The sequence below is a fragment of the Dendropsophus ebraccatus genome, chromosome 1 (genome assembly GCF_027789765.1).
Source record: "Dendropsophus ebraccatus isolate aDenEbr1 chromosome 1, aDenEbr1.pat, whole genome shotgun sequence".
NCBI classification, from domain to species: Eukaryota; Metazoa; Chordata; class Amphibia; order Anura; family Hylidae; genus Dendropsophus; species Dendropsophus ebraccatus.
In genome coordinates, this window is record NC_091454.1 from 221,009,461 (window position 1) to 221,023,688 (window position 14,228).

Sequence of the window (14,228 nt, forward strand, 5' to 3'; positions counted from 1 at the left end):
GTGCAGTACACCAGAACCACCAGCCCCAAAATCAAAAAGGAGTACACTGAGCACTTCTTAGGGGTGTGTATGCAACACCTAATGCCCCCTTTCTGCCAGCAGCCGGTCACCACAGTGTGCTGGTTAAATCGCGGTAGCAGCACTGCAACTCACAGCCAGCAGTCTCTAGTAATAGTTTTAATAAAAGCTTTTAAGCCCTGAAAAGGGCTGTTTGTTTGTATTGCTAGTATATACCCTGCCTACTGGAACGCAAAATCCTACACTGACACTCTCCCTGACCAGCAGCAGCTCTGTCCCTGATCTCTCACAGCATGCGTCTGAAGCGAGCACTGTCGGCGCCTAGTTTTATATGGCAGGGTCATCTGATCTGGCCAACCAATTGCTGCTATCGACATGTATGGGTCCCACGTCATCGCAGGATGTACCAAAGAGTCTCCTGCATGTTTATTGGCTGCCAAAAAGCTTACAGGAAACGGATGATGAGATTTCCTTGAGTATCGCGAGAAGCACGTTCGCTCATCTCTAGTCAAGTGGTGTCCCTGACACTGGTCCTTCCGTTACCCACCACCTTATGCTGTCATTTAGAGGAACTGTGGGGTCTCCGAGGCTGGTTCTCCTGCTACTAACCATTCTAGGGATCACTAAAACTGTTCCTCCTTTACCCACGCTCCACAGCTGTTGTTGGTAAGCACTATGGGGTCTCTGAGATCACTACTCCTGGTTCCTACAAGCATCTGCTGTCATTCATACGACCTGTGGGGTCCCTGACACCACTCTTCCTGCTGCCCAACTCTCTCTGCTGTCATTCGCAGGACCTGTGGATCCTGCGAAGACACGGGACCCATAGATAACAGCGATTTGTTGGCCAGATCAGATGACCCTGCCATATTTCTTTATTTCTTATTGCAGCCATATCCAAGCTCACTGCTAATTACCCTGTGTAATTAGCAGTGAGCTTGTTTGCGTGTGACAAATGGTGGAATCTGCTCTGCAACTCGGCAGCCTCACACATGTACCATGCCTGGCCCACGTCTCCAACCTAGTGTTGCTCGGTTCCTTAAAACCTACAGCAATTTGGCTGACTTGCTCACCAAGGTGCACCACATCTGTGCACATTTCCACAAGTCAACCAGGGAAAATTACCTTAACAGCTACAGTCAAATTCAAAGTCAAATTCCAACTCAAATCAGCGGTGGGAAGAAGTGGTGAATTACATGATGCAGGGAATGTGACCCCCAACTGCTACAGTCAAATTCAAAGTCAAATTAAAACTCAAAATAGCAGTGGGGGGACAAGTGGTGAGTGACATGATGCAGGAAATGTTACCCCAACTGCTTAAGTCAATGTCAAATTCAAGCTCAAAATAGCGGTGGGGGAAGAAGTGGGGAGTCACATGATGAAGTGAATGTTACCCCAACTACTACAGTTAAATTCAAACTCAAAACAGCAGTGGGGGGAGAAGTGGTGAGTGACATGATGAAGGGAATGTTACCCCAACTGCTACAGTCAAATTCAAAGTCAAATTCAAACTCAAAACAGCGGTGGGGGGAGAGGTGGTGAGTAATATGATGCAGGGAATGTTCCCCCAACTGCTACAGTCAAATTCAAACTCAAAACAGCCGTGCGGGGAGAAGTGGTGAGTGACATGATGCAGGGAAAGTTACCCCAACTGCTACAGTCAAATTCATAGTCAAATTTAAACTCAAAACACCGGTGGGGGGAGAAGGGGTAAGTGACATGATGCATTGAGTGTTACCCCAACTGCTGGAGTCAAATTCAAACTCATAACAGCGGTGGGGGGGGGGGGGGAGAAGTGGTGAGTGACATGATGCAGGGAATGTTATCCCAACTATGGATGTAATCTTACGGGTGTCCTCTGCCGTCCTTTCACCAATACCTTCTACCTTCCTTGGATGTTGTAGCCTTTTTGAAGGCAGGATTGACCACGTCTTTTTAACCCCTTTGCGTCAGTAATCTGTATATATACTTTCCTACTGCACATACCCCGTGCAGTAGGAATGCATATATACGTTCCCACACTGCCGGGGGATTTCTGATGTGAACGGAATCAAGGCAGGGATAGCGATGCCGCTCTCATCTGTGTCCGGGGCTGCAAGTAATGAGAGTCAGCTGCGATCCCGCAGCCGACTCTCATTAACCCCTTAAACGCCGTGATCTACAGCGATCACGCTGTTTAAGGTGCTTGATCTGTCACTGAGTGATCGGGACTGCGGGGGTCCCGATTGCATGTGCTGACAGGTGGGGGTAAGCTCCGATCCATGTATAGAGTCTGCTCTCAGACAGGCTCTATACATAGATCGCTGATAACACTGATCTATGCTATGGCAGTATATGCAATCTAATGATTGTATATTTTACAGTAAATAAAAGTGTAAAAAAAAAAGTGTAATAAAAAAGTTTTGAAAAGTATTAAAAAACCCCTTATAAACCCCCTCCCAATAAAAGTTTGAAAGACCCTCTTGCCCATTATAAAAGTAAAAAAACAAATAAATAAACATATTATGTATCGTAGCATGCAGAATTGTCCGATCTATTAAAATATAACATTATTCTTCCTGCACGGTGAACAGCGTAAGTGAAAACAAAACAAAAAAAAACATAAAAATTGCTAATTTTATTAAATTATATATCACAAAAAAAAATTAATAAAGAGCAATAAAAAATTTTCTGTTACACCAATATGATATTAATAAAAACTAGAGATCATGGTGCAAAAATTGACACCTTAACTAGCCCTGTAGGTGGAAAAATAAAAGCGCTATGGCTCTTAGAAGGCAGGGAGGAACATTGTATTAATTTTTACCCGGACTTTTGTGCATTAAAGAGCTCTGTCTTGAAGGGGTTAATAGGCTACTGCACTTGCCCTCTCTTAGAGACTCTTTAAAGGATTAAGGCTGGGTTCACACTATGTATATTTTAGGCTGTATTTGGTCCTCTTGTCAGGTCCTCATAGCAACCAAAACCAGGAGTGGATTGAAAACCCAGAAAGGATCTGATCACACAATGTTGAAATTGAGTGGATGGCCGCCATATAACGGTAAATAACAGCCATTATTTCAATATAACAGCCGTTGTTTTAAAATAACAGCAAATATTTGCCATTATATGGCGGCCATCCACTCAATTACACCATTATGTGAACAGAGCCTTTCTGTGTTTTCAATCCACTCCTGGTTTTGGTTGCTATACAGCCTCAAACATACAGCCTCAAATATACGTAGTGTGAAGCCAGCCTTAAAGTGTATTCGTTCAAATTCCGAGGCCTCTTAAGAAGGCTGTATTGTTATTCTTCATCCCTACCTCCAATGATATGCCTCTCACGGACAACTGCATGAGGATGTGAGGCTAAATGTAGCCATAATCCGGCTATTTTTATTGGATGAATATATTGTCCATCTTGGTCTGGGTCAGTGGTGTCAGGCTAAGATTTTGGGTGGTCCATATGCTACCTGTGTTTGAATGGTCCCATGTGTTCTCACTGCCATGCTGTGTCAGGCTAAATTTTGGGGTGGTTCAAATGCTACCTCTGCTTTAATGGAACTCTGTCTCCTCACCGCCATGCTGTGTCAGGCCTAATTTTTGGGAGGCTCACTTGCTACCTCACTTTTAATGGTTCTTTATGTCCTCACCGCTATGCTGTGTCTGGCTAAATTTTGGGGTGGTTCATATGCTACCTGTATTTGAATGGTTCCCTGTGTCCTCACCGCCATGCTATGTCAGGCTAAATTTTAGTGTGCTTCATATGCTACCTGTGTTTGGATGGTTCTCTGTGTCCTCACCACCATACTGTGTCAGGCAAAGTGTTTGAGTTGTTCATATGCCACCTGTGTTTGAATTGATCCATGTGTTCTCACCGCCATGCTGTGTCAGGCTAAATTTTGGGGTGGTTCATATGCCACCTCTGCTTTAATGGTTCTCTGTGTCCTCACTGCCATACTGTGTCAGGCAAAGTGTTTGGATGGTTCATATGCCACCTGTGTTTGAATGGTTCCCTGTGTTCTCATTGCCATGCCGTGTCTGGCTACATTTTGGGGTGGTTCATATGCTACCTGTATTTGAATGGTTCCTTGTGTCCTCACCGCCATGCTGTGTCAGGCTAAATTTGGGGTTGGTTTATATGCTACCTTTGTTTTAATGGTTCACTGTGTTCTCGCTGCCATGCTGTGTCAGGCTGATTTTTTGGGTGATTCATATGCCTACCTCTAATTTAACCAGGCTGTTGCCCAGAATTTGGCATAATGGTGCGATTATACAGTCTCAGAGGCATACATACTTGCTTCCCCTGCTGTTTCCTGTCAATTTCCGTGGTGTTTCAATCATTTTCTGAGGTTGACAGGTTTTCACACGACCTTCCCTCTACCGAACTTGGGTCCCCTGCAAAAATGCTTGAGTTTCCCATTGACTTCAATGGGGTTCATTATTCGAAATGAGCACCCGAGTATTGGGATAATTTGTGTTGAGTAACGAGCACCCAAACATTTTAGTACTCGTTCATCACTAATAATCATAATTTATTCAGGACTAATTTGTGTGTAACCAAAACTTTTTCAAACTGGATGGACTGAACTTAAAAAAAAAATCGCTTATCTCTAATGACCACTCCTGTACCATTATACTACCTCTCTAGTTACTGTGATGGTGGAGAGGCCAAGCGTCCGGAACAGGCCACGGCCTATGGTGCTCTTTTTTATTACCTTATTTTATTGAAACAAAGAAATGTCTGCGAGGAGCAAAATGTCATCAGCACATGTATCAAGACAATTATCTTTCCCGGAAAGATTTACCGACCGGCGATCCCTGAGTGATAAAAGTCTTCAGAGAAACATTAAAAAGTGCACCTGGGGTGAGGATATTACCGCCAATTACCAGTACTGTGCCCTTATATAAACCGCTCCCAGGAATATACTGTATACATCAGGCTCAACGTTCTGTATACTATACAGATTCCAGACTGGAAGTTTCCTGACTGTAAGTACCATATGCTATAACTATAGACATCCTCATATATACATCACAGCTTCATGATACATATACATTATCTATCAGTGACCATCAGCCATATATACTGGACATCTCAGTTATAGGTCCCCAGATATTCTCACAGACATCTGGATCTATCTATCTATCTATCTATCTATCTATCTATCTATCTATCTACAAAAGGATATGACAGCAGCACTCTCAAATCGTGTAAAAAACGGTGATTTATTAGCTCATGGATACACTCAGTAGCAACGTTTCAGATCCATCCATAGGATCCTTTTTCAAGCAAGTGAATACAAAATCTCCTTGGGAGGTATATATGTGCACATACACAAGTGACTTCAATTTGAATAATCAATGATTATCATACTAAATTACAAAATACGTAGTGTCAGATAAAAAGGTGAAAATATATCCAGTGTTATTACACGTGGTCTAATAGGTACATGTGAGTGCATGTGAGTATATGGTGTAAAATCATGTAAACAATACTAATTTGATTAAATAATCTTACTTGGAGCAGCTGCGTAGCACTAACCATGGGTGTCAGCCAATAGCAAAATCGTGTCTATGGGATGGACTATACCCGGAACTCCATCTAAGATAGTGTGACACGCACGCTAAGATGGAACGCACAAAGTGCGCATGCGTAATAGTGACCAATGATCTGTTAGCTAGGATGGTAGTTATGGAAACCATGTGTATACAGGGAATAGCGCAACATGCATCTAGTCATACATACGAGGGCATACTTCACCACTGCTGCCTCCTATTAACACCAACTGGTCACGGGTCAGACCCGGTAAGGGTACAATCCCAAATGACGTATAGTGAGTCCTGGTCAGCCACGTTGAAACGATATGCTGAACCAGGTTCACAACGTAGGTGGGGGCTGCTAAGCGGCTCTGCCCTAAGCTTCCACTCCGCTAATCCCCAACAAAACGCATAATGTGTACATGGCTCAAGAGAAAATTTACAAAGACGGTCAATATTAAAGTTAGATGGAGGACCAGGCATAAGAGTGAAAGTAAATAAACAGTAATAAGGACATGTTTGCTGATGTTCTCCATGGTAAGTATCCAGGCAGCTGCTCCAACTGATATTGCTTGTATATTCATATCTTCTGAAATATAAAGAATAAAGAATAAATTATGGGTAATGAAAACTTGGAAACATGTATAGTTAAATATTCACTTTGAACTTCAGATGTGATTAATAACGTGGTAAACTACAGGTAATCCATATTATCTCACATGACAGTATCTGGGTGTAATCTTAAAGTCCACATTCAGACCTGATGGTTTTAATGTTTTTAGTTTATGAATCCATTCAAGTTCTTTTCGTTTTAACCTCGCAATTCTATCTCCACCACCTTGTAGAGGGGGAACTTGATCTATCAACATGAATTTCAAGTCTTTCTCTTGATGACCCGCTTCCAGAAAATGCTTAGGGACTGGTAAGTCTGTCTTATTTTTACGTATGGTGTACCGATGTTGCGTGAGACGTGTTCTGGCATCGTAGGTTGTTTCACCCACATAGAGAAGTTTACATGGGCACCATAATATGTAAATAACATAATCAGAATAACATGTGAGATATTTGTCAATCTTATAGGTGACACCTGTTTGTGGATGTGTAAAGTATTCTCCCTTCTGCATATATTTGCATGTAACACATCCAAGGCATGGAAAACACCCAGTCTTTTTGATACCCATAAATGTTATAGGTTCTGTTCTCCTGGTTTTGACCTCTGTTCTTACTAAACGATCTCTCAAATTCTGTGTTCTTTTGTAAGACATTAAGGGTTTGTTGGAAAATTCTACTATGTTAGGATAACTCCTAGATAGTATACTCCAATGTTTGTTGATTATCGTGGCTATATCCTTACTCATGGAGTTATACATTGTCACAAACGGAACTCTATGTGGTTTCTCTCTCTGGGTCTTTTTAAGTAACTCCTCCCTCGGTATTCTCATTACTGTTTCTGCCTGTTGTTTTACTAATCGTTGTGGGTAACCCCTTTCACAAAAGTTGTCAATCATTTTGTCTAAAGATACTCTTAAGGGCTCCTCATCTGTGGTGATCCTTTTTGCCCTAAGAAATTGGCTCTTAGGGAGCCAACGTTTCATTTGTCTTGGATGACATGATTCAAATCTAAGTAGTGTGTTTCTGTCAGTGGGTTTTGTGTATAATCGGGTTTTCAATCCATGCCCATCTATACATACCATAGTATCCAAAAAAGATACTTCTACTGTAGAGTGTGTTAATGTGAATTGTATTGAAGTATCGATAGAGTTCAGAAAGTTCCAAAAATTGATCAATTCTTCCTCATTCCCACGCCATATGAGGAAGACGTCATCGATGAATCGCCACCAGCCCACGAGATGCTGGGCATGGTGGCTATCATAGATGACGTCCTCCTCCATCTTGGCCACAAAAAGATTAGCGAAACTGGGTGCCACATTACTCCCCATCGCTGTACCGTGTAATTGCTGATAGAAACACTTATCAAATGAAAAATAATTGAATGTCAATACCATGTGTAATAACTGTATAACCCAATCTTGACAGCTCTCAGTTAAATCTGTACCTTGTAACACCTCTTTAATTACTTGTATCCCCTTAGTGTTGTCAATAGATGTGTAAAGACTAGCAATGTCGAGGGAAGCAATGATACAATTATCAGGTAAGTGAATGTTTTTGATTTTTGACAAGAAATCAGTAGTGTCTTTAATGTAAGATTTAATTTTCTGTACATGTGGTTGTAACAATCTATCTAAAAAGATAGAGACATGACTCAGGACAGATTCTCTCCCTGAGACGATTGGACGTCCTGGCGGTTTAATAAGCGTCTTGTGTATCTTCGGTAAAATATATAACTTTGGGACAAGTGGATATTCAACCCATAAAAAATCTCTGAGTTTTTTGTCAATCAGTCCCCCTGTGTAAGCTTCCTCTATGATGTTCTTCAGTCTCTGCTGTATGGATATCGTGGGATCTCCGTCAAGTAGTTGATATACCTTAGTGTCACTGAGCTGTCTTTGTATTTCTGTTATATAGTCAGTAGTATCCATTACAACTATCCCACCCCCTTTATCTGCTGGTTTCACAGTCAGGGATGGGTTAGTAGATAAATCTTTGATAGCTTGTATCTCAATGGAAGTAAGGTTAGGATTGCTCTTCAATTGAACTTTCTGATGCACAATGTTTATTGCTTAACAAAGGTCTGTCATTTTGTCCTGACACCCCAGTCAATTGGTTTAAGATAGAATTAGATTTGTTTGAATTTTTTAGGAGATTGAAACTGTTGATATGGAGAGAGAATGTTACATTTGAACACACACACATTCCTAAAACAGAAGTAACATTAAAACAATTTAACCTGTACAACAAAAGTGACTTTACTCCTACTATCAGTTCTCATGCCATAGAAACATACATTGCTCTGGTCAAAAAAGACATTGATAATCTACAGACGAATACGCCCACAGGCTTCATCAGAAATCCTAACCTTACTTCCATTGAGATACAAGCTATCAAAGATTTATCTACTAACCCATCCCTGACTGTGAAACCAGCAGATAAAGGGGGAGGGATAGTTGTAATGGATACTACTGACTATATAACAGAAATACAAAGACAGCTCAGTGACACTAAGGTATATCAACTACTTGACGGAGATCCCACGATATCCATACAGCAGAGACTGAAGAACATCATAGAGGAAGCTTACACAGGGGGACTGATTGACAAAAAACTCAGAGATTTTTTATGGGTTGAATATCCACTTGTCCCAAAGTTATATATTTTACCGAAGATACACAAGACGCTTATTAAACCGCCAGGACGTCCAATCGTCTCAGGGAGAGAATCTGTCCTGAGTCATGTCTCTATCTTTTTAGATAGATTGTTACAACCACATGTACAGAAAATTAAATCTTACATTAAAGACACTACTGATTTCTTGTCAAAAATCAAAAACATTCACTTACCTGATAATTGTATCATTGCTTCCCTCGACATTGCTAGTCTTTACACATCTATTGACAACACTAAGGGGATACAAGTAATTAAAGAGGTGTTACAAGGTACAGATTTAACTGAGAGCTGTCAAGATTGGGTTATACAGTTATTACACATGGTATTGACATTCAATTATTTTTCATTTGATAAGTGTTTCTATCAGCAATTACACGGTACAGCGATGGGGAGTAATGTGGCACCCAGTTTCGCTAATCTTTTTGTGGCCAAGATGGAGGAGGACGTCATCTATGATAGCCACCATGCCCAGCATCTCGTGGGCTGGTGGCGATTCATCGATGACGTCTTCTTCATATGGCGTGGGAATGAGGAAGAATTGATCAATTTTTGGAACTTTCTGAACTCTATCGATACTTCAATACAATTCACATTAACACACTCTACAGTAGAAGTATCTTTTTTGGATACTATGGTATGTATAGATGGGCATGGATTGAAAACCCGATTATACACAAAACCCACTGACAGAAACACACTACTTAGATTTGAATCATGTCATCCAAGACAAATGAAACGTTGGCTCCCTAAGAGCCAATTTCTTAGGGCAAAAAGGATCACCACAGATGAGGAGCCCTTAAGAGTATCTTTAGACAAAATGATTGACAACTTTTGTGAAAGGGGTTACCCACAACGATTAGTAAAACAACAGGCAGAAACAGTAATGAGAATACCGAGGGAGGAGTTACTTAAAAAGACCCAGAGAGAGAAACCACATAGAGTTCCGTTTGTGACAATGTATAACTCCATGAGTAAGGATATAGCCACGATAATCAACAAACATTGGAGTATACTATCTAGGAGTTATCCTAACATAGTAGAATTTTCCAACAAACCCTTAATGTCTTACAAAAGAACACAGAATTTGAGAGATCGTTTAGTAAGAACAGAGGTCAAAACCAGGAGAACAGAACCTATAACATTTATGGGTATCAAAAAGACTGGGTGTTTTCCATGCCTTGGATGTGTTACATGCAAATATATGCAGAAGGGAGAATACTTTACACATCCACAAACAGGTGTCACCTATAAGATTGACAAATATCTCACATGTTATTCTGATTATGTTATTTACATATTATGGTGCCCATGTAAACTTCTCTATGTGGGTGAAACAACCTACGATGCCAGAACACGTCTCACGCAACATCGGTACACCATACGTAAAAATAAGACAGACTTACCAGTCCCTAAGCATTTTCTGGAAGCGGGTCATCAAGAGAAAGACTTGAAATTCATGTTGATAGATCAAGTTCCCCCTCTACAAGGTGGTGGAGATAGAATTGCGAGGTTAAAACGAAAAGAACTTGAATGGATTCATAAACTAAAAACATTAAAACCATCAGGTCTGAATGTGGACTTTAAGATTACACCCAGATACTGTCATGTGAGATAATATGGATTACCTGTAGTTTACCACGTTATTAATCACATCTGAAGTTCAAAGTGAATATTTAACTATACATGTTTCCAAGTTTTCATTACCCATAATTTATTCTTTATTCTTTATATTTCAGAAGATATGAATATACAAGCAATATCAGTTGGAGCAGCTGCCTGGATACTTACCATGGAGAACATCAGCAAACATGTCCTTATTACTGTTTATTTACTTTCACTCTTATGCCTGGTCCTCCATCTAACTTTAATATTGACCGTCTTTGTAAATTTTCTCTTGAGCCATGTACACATTATGCGTTTTGTTGGGGATTAGCGGAGTGGAAGCTTAGGGCAGAGCCGCTTAGCAGCCCCCACCTACGTTGTGAACCTGGTTCAGCATATCGTTTCAACGTGGCTGACCAGGACTCACTATACGTCATTTGGGATTGTACCCTTACCGGGTCTGACCCGTGACCAGTTGGTGTTAATAGGAGGCAGCAGTGGTGAAGTATGCCCTCGTATGTATGACTAGATGCATGTTGCGCTATTCCCTGTATACACATGGTTTCCATAACTACCATCCTAGCTAACAGATCATTGGTCACTATTACGCATGCGCACTTTGTGCGTTCCATCTTAGCGTGCGTGTCACACTATCTTAGATGAAGTTCCGGGTATAGTCCATCCCATAGACACGATTTTGCTATTGGCTGACACCCATGGTTAGTGCTACGCAGCTGCTCCAAGTAAGATTATTTAATCAAATTAGTATTGTTTACATGATTTTACACCATATACTCACATGCACTCACATGTACCTATTAGACCACGTGTAATAACACTGGATATATTTTCACCTTTTTATCTGACACTACGTATTTTGTAATTTAGTATGATAATCATTGATTATTCAAATTGAAGTCACTTGTGTATGTGCACATATATACCTCCCAAGGAGATTTTGTATTCACTTGCTTGAAAAAGGATCCTATGGATGGATCTGAAACGTTGCTACTGAGTGTATCCATGAGCTAATAAATCACCGTTTTTTACACGATTTGAGAGTGCTGCTGTCATATCCTTTTGTGGAATATCTGCATCGCACCGGTGGACCCAGGTGGGACAGCTGGCACCTAATATATTGCCTTACCAGAGTGCTGCGGTCTTATTTTGTATATCTATCTATCTATCTATCTATCTATCTATCTATCTATCTATCTATCTATCTATCTATCTATCTATCTCCTATCTATCTATCTATCTATCTATCTCCCAAGATCATTTCAATTGTAAGAGTTTTTTTCCCCTTTGTTTTCTATTATATTTATTCATGTTTCTATGTTCTCTCTGTTGGGTATCCGGCCCATTGTCCATATTTCCTACAGGCAATGAGCATCTTTGTTTCTTGGTTTTCTACTTCACCATCTTTAAATGATATAGAGCAGGTTAGAGTCATTTGATGTCATCTGTATCTTTCTGTATACCAGTAATCTGTATTTTCTGTGTTTCCAGCTCATCCTATGGCCAATCCCTGTTATATGCCTCATGCGTCTGTAATATTTCTAAAGATCCTCCTGTTATATTTCATGTCCATGATGTGCTTGTCGGGACAGATATGTAGATTACCGGCTATGTCCGACCTGGAGGGGATCAGACAACCTGGAGATATCATGATAGGAGTATTACTGCCTATTAACACGGACAAGATCTACCAAACACTGACATTCAATGTGAAGCCGCCCAGGACCACCTGCAGATTGTAAGTAAGCTCAATGCCAGGTTGGTGCTGCTGGGGTAAAGCTTATTTTCTGTATTTCACAGTATAATCCATATTTTATAAAACAGGATTTCTTTGCATTAAGCCCATTTTACATCAACCAATTTAGGATCAATTGTCTATGTTGTTTTAGGATGAAAATCTGTGTCCATGTTCTAAAGGCTTTTTCTTGGATTTACACTATATCCACGGCCCAGGAACAAATGTTAAACTTGAACAACTTCTTCCAGTCCCATTCATTGTTTAGTGTGACTGTTGGAAAAGCTGGTGTGACGCAGACCCTCTGCTGCCCCCAATGGCTGTGTTGGGAACTACAGGGTAACTCATAGTGCAGGTCCACCACAGGAGGGGGCTTCCTCTGGCTGAATTGTCTGTGGTTTGACTCTCTTTTCTTACGATATGAGGATCCTGATAGTGGCAATGGCAGAGTAACATTTAAAGGGAAACTGTCACCCCCAAACCCTGGGCAGATACACACATACCCTGACCCCCCCAATAGAGACCCTCCATACTTACTTTCTTCTGCTGGTCCCAAATACTAATACAATTACAAAAAAAAAATTCTGTATTCCAGGTTTGGTCTGAACTTTTATCAAATGATTCACACCTTGCTTTTCACTATCGAGGAGATCAAAAATGACTCTTTACTTTTGCCAAATGTTACATTAGGATTCCAGCTGTATGACACGTGTAATATACCTCAGTATGAATTACAAGGAGCTTTACAGTTCCTGACTGACTCTAGTATCACATTCACCAACAACCAATGTCAGTCTAAACCGTCCTTCCCAGCTGTCATTGGAAGCTCCGCTTCAGCCAACTCCATTATCTTGGCTCATTTTTTGGGAACCTTCAGATACCCTCAGGTAAGAAGATACCATGACCCTTTACACCTCTTGTCTATACCTATTGGCATTTCCAATGATAAATACTAAATGACAACATTGTAAAACTACAACAAAAGTATGAATGTTGGCAAAAAAAAACTGAATTTTAAGTGCCTAAAAGTAATGGAAATGGAACTGAGTTATTGGTTCCTGTGGTTTTCCAATCATAATAACCTGTAATGGGTGGTAACAACCTGAACGGGAGACTTGTTGCTGATTGTCCCAGTAAGAGATCCAGATTTACTGATTGACTTCAGAGAAGATCTACCATAGATTTTAAAGTTTGGTTATTAAATTGCTTTTTCTTTGTCATCTATCGGTCTCGGTGCATTGGCCGTCCCCAGCTCTTTCTAATGAAAATTTCACTATCGATAGGAGAGCATAGGATTTCATGAAAGCCAGCCAAGTAAAAGTTCTTACAAGAGTCATAAAGAAGTAAATTCTTGAACTGGGTTTGGTTGGCACTGGCTTTTTGTAGTTGGGGTGGGCACTCGGGAGCTGGGCCTGCATCATAGAGGGGGTTGGCTGTCACCTGCAGAAGTCACCTATCGATAATCACCATCACTCTGATGCCTGTCATTTAATTATTTAGATGCGGCATCTTAATTTTTTTTTTTTTTGCCCACTGAACCTGGAAACACTGCAAACCAGGTCAATGCCTGGAGAGGACAGAGCAAGCTCTTTTTCCATTTGATATACAGTATGGTCCCCAGATAGGGAACGTATCAGATATGTAACTGACAAGCTCAGATTCTCCATCTGATCTTATTCAAAAAGCCCAGAAGCAATCTTCTTAATTTGTAACGGTATCATTGGCTGGCCAGTGGTTTTATGTGATAGCGGATTGCCAACTAGTTATCATGGCAGCCTCAGGTCTCTACTAGGTCATGGGATCTGCCATGACTGCTCTGCTCATATCATCTGCCTAAGCAGACCATATCAGCAGAGTGCTGATTTAAGTTATTATGATGGATATACATTTCCCTACAAATTTCTTTATTTTTTTCTTCTGCCTTATCTATATATGTCTTAGAAGGTGAAAATGCTGAAAATGTAACCCAAAATGTAAATTTGGTGGTAATGTGTGTGTAAGGTGTAGGGATATCAGATTAAGGGTGTGCACCTGTGTGCAGATGATTTAT

The 14,228-nt window shown here is 40.6% G+C and overlaps 1 pseudogene; it reads right to left on the reverse strand.

Annotated features, from left to right (window-relative positions):
• Positions 1–13,701: 13,701 nt before the first annotated feature.
• On the reverse strand, positions 13,702–13,875 carry LOC138780562 (U2 spliceosomal RNA; annotated as a pseudogene).
• Positions 13,876–14,228: the final 353 nt, after the last annotated feature.